The following is a 3660-nucleotide window of genomic DNA, read 5'->3' as shown; positions in this document are numbered from 1 at the left end:
CAGATGCTACGCGGACTCCCCACACTGCCGAGTTTGACTACCGCTGGCAGATAGTGAAGGATGGCTAGTTCTTGCGCGAGCAGGCACTGAAAGAGACCACCAAGAGGTGGATGGCCCTGCATCTATCAGTCGTCGGAGAGGGTGCAGATTGGGTCACTGAGCCGAAGGGGGCCATCAAGAAGGCCAACCTCACGTTCGTCGCGAAGTTCTTGTGGCTGCTCGTCCGTCACTGCCTTTCCCCCACAGCTGCTGATAACATCGTCACTTGGGATCGAGCAGTGTTGATGGCGGCGATGATAGCCGGCTTCGAGGTGGACTACGCATGGCTTCTCCAGGCGGTCATGCACGAGAGGGCATTCAAGGTCACTACCACCTACCCCTTTCCGTGCATGATCTTTGCTCTTTGCAGGTCTGCAGGTGTGCCCATATGGCACATAGATCAGTTGAAGACCCCGCAGGGCACCGTTGACGTCGGCCTCATCAGAGACGAGGCCAATGAGTTGGCCCCACGTCGAGGGCCCCGTCCAGAGCTGCCACCACTTACTGATGATCTTGTGGATACGGTGTCCCAGGCCCGCACCGCTACACAGGCGTCCACTGACACTACCCCGGTCGAGTCTATCCCGGGTAGTAGCCCAGCCCCGAGCTCCTCTCGCACAGCCTCTCTACCGTTACCGGCCCCGCTTGCTAGGGTCCAAAAACTGGAGGCACAAATGGCCATCCTTCTGCATCATATCCAGCCGTGGATGCTGAAGTCTATTACTGAGTCTGAAGCGCGTATGGAGAGGAAGATGCAGCGGAACATTGCTGAGGTTTACCAGCGCCTCGATGCATTTGAGTTGAGAGTGTTAGCCCGCCCAGCCCCTCCGGTAGATGTGTCGACTCTTCAGGCTGCAGTCGACAGTCTTCGTGCAGACATTGACACGATCCTAGAGGCGAGAGTGCCGGAGCCTGTCGAGCCTGTTGAGGACACTGTATTGGCGGCCCTGTTTGCTACATCAGATATTCCCCCACCTTTCCCTCGAGAGAGTGCCAAGAGGCGTAGGGGTCGATCAGAGGATGAGGCACGAGCAAGGAAGAAGGAGCGCCGAGAGATGGAGGCCGCGAGGAGAGCCTCACTTGCTGAGGCGGAGGCACACCAGATCAGAGCATCGCAGATAGCGGCTGAGGCTTCTAGCTCCCGCACTGTAGAGACAGCAGGAGGCACTACTGATGGTGCGGTTGTTGCTGAGGACATCACTGAGGGTGTCCAGATTGCTGAGGACACCACTGAGGGTGTCCAGATTGCAGAGGATGTGGGTTCTGGGAAACCGGACCCACCAGCTTGCTGATCGACGGCGCTATGCGCCACAGGTTTGCTTCACCTACCCCTCTAATCTTTAGATTTTTTTTTTGCATTGGGGACAATTGCATGCTTTTTTGTTGGGGGTGGGGTAAATGGAAAGTGAGTGTTAGGGTGAAGTCTGAGTAGCCCAACTCACTATCCTCTTTTGGGGTTTTCTTGCCTGTGTTCTTTTTCCCCAAAAGACTGATTACTTTTTCTGTTGAACCGGCACGTTATATCTTTTGTACATAGTTTAACTCTGAAGCATGATGGCTAAAATGATATCCTGATAAAACTGGAAAATGTTGCATGACTAGGCGTAGTAACTGATAATTGTGTGGCTCTAAACATGAAATAGAGTTACACCATTGCATTACCCTAAGTCTTCAAGTCAAACTAGGTGTCTAATAATCTGGTATAGTGATGACATGTCAAGTGAGTGTGAGGAAATTTGAATAGTCCACGATTGGTACTGAGCTAGAACTTGCCTGGTTAGTCCTGCTAAAAGTAAGCTGTAACAGACAATTAGGAAAGGATCATAGGCCCTTATTCAAGAAAGCCCATTTCTAGCCTAAATAAAAGAAACCAAATGAAAGTTATCCTTCTTTGATCCAAATAATCTGAGCTTAAATTAGACCTTTCTTTTTCACCCTAACTAATCTTTTCGGGGAACAATGTGTTGGCCCTGGTCCCTCCTTGGACATGTGCACCTCAGCTTATGCCAAAAGCATAAGTTGAGGGTGGCTAATGCAGTAAACAACCTTCGTTTTGGCCCTGACCCAACTTTGGGTATTGTGTACCTTGACTCATGGCAAAGCCATGAGTTGAGGGTGGCTATTACGAGGAATGCTCTGGAAAGTGGGGTTGAAAGAACAAAAGAGAGAGAAAGAACAAAAGTAAGGTGACTCAAAATTAGTTGAAAGAAAAGTAAAGAAAAAGAAAAATCACTTACACAAATGAAGAAAGAAGAGAAAATTGAGCAAAGGGAAAGAATATGAGAAACTGGGCGAGATAAGATGATAAAAAGGGAAGGTTTAGCCGATATGTCAAGGAGGGCAAAAAGTCACTAAAGTATACCTAAAAATATACCCTACCTGACCCTGAGCCTATGTTACAAGCTAAAAAAGTCCTATCGTGATCCTAAGGGTTGTATAGCGAACTTAAGGCAGTGAAAATAAGGGCAAGCTTATGGCAATAGGTATGAATGAGTGTGACTTTGTTCTGAGAGCGAGTGTTGAAAAGTAATCCTTATACTCAAACTGAAATCATTGTGTGAAAAATGAGGATTTTGTTCTAAAGTGAGGACATTAGTTGCAATACCAGAATTGTTAGCACCTCGGTGAGAAATTGAAGAGGATAGGTGTTAATGCATGGTGAGTCTGTGTCATGTTCTGATCCCACAAAAATTCAAGCCTAATAGTGATAGCATGCATAGATTTGATGAGATTAATCGGGATTGATAGCCAAATGATTGCAAAGGATAAAACATGGATACTATTGTACAAAGATTTTGTATTGAGTCATAGTGCGTCGCTTGAGGACAAACAACGAATTTAAGTTGAGGGTGTTGATATACCGTGGTTTCACGGTATAATTAATACTTTTTCCTTAAGTTTAGTGTGTCCAAAAGCCTTTTTGTGCTAATTTTTATATAAGTTTCTCTTTGTTTTGCAGGAAATCTGTCCAAAGCTGAATGCGGAGATTTTGAGCGAAGAAATGCAGAAGAGACCACCTACGGAGCTTATGACGGTCCGTCGTGCTTGTGACGGTCCGTAGGTGGCAGCGTAGTGCAGCTGCTGAAGGAAGATGGGGAAGTCTGACCAAGTGTGGGATTACGAAGCTTGTGACGGTCCGTCATGGCTATGACGGTCCGTCCTGCAGGTTCGTCGTGAAGTTCAGAGAAGTGATCCCAGTACCCAGATTCCGAGAGTTGAAGTATTTTGGAACGAAGACCCTCGACGGACCGTTGTGCCTATGACGGTCCGTCATACTTGCCGTCGAGGGGAATGAAGAAAGCAGCAGAAGAAATTGCACCAAGTATGGGACGATGGAGTCCACGACGGTCCGTTGTGACCACGACGGTCCGTCGCGAGGTCCGTCGACCCAGCCGCGTTTTGGCAGATTTCCAGCAATTAGAATTCTTGTTTAATTAGGTTTTTGTTTTTTTATAAATAGTTCGAAAAACCTCGTTTTTGAGGTTAGACACCTGATAGTTAGACTCTTAGATTGTTAAAACTCCGTATTGGTAAACATTGTATTGTGAGATTCTTGATAATCATTAGACTTTTCGTGAGATTATTGATTACTTTGAGAATTCTTGCAAGTGATTTTTGGTG

This window comes from Solanum pennellii, chromosome 6 (genome assembly GCF_001406875.1).
Source record: "Solanum pennellii chromosome 6, SPENNV200".
Lineage (NCBI taxonomy): Eukaryota > Viridiplantae > Streptophyta > Magnoliopsida > Solanales > Solanaceae > Solanum > Solanum pennellii.
This window is presented reverse-complemented; position numbering follows the sequence as displayed.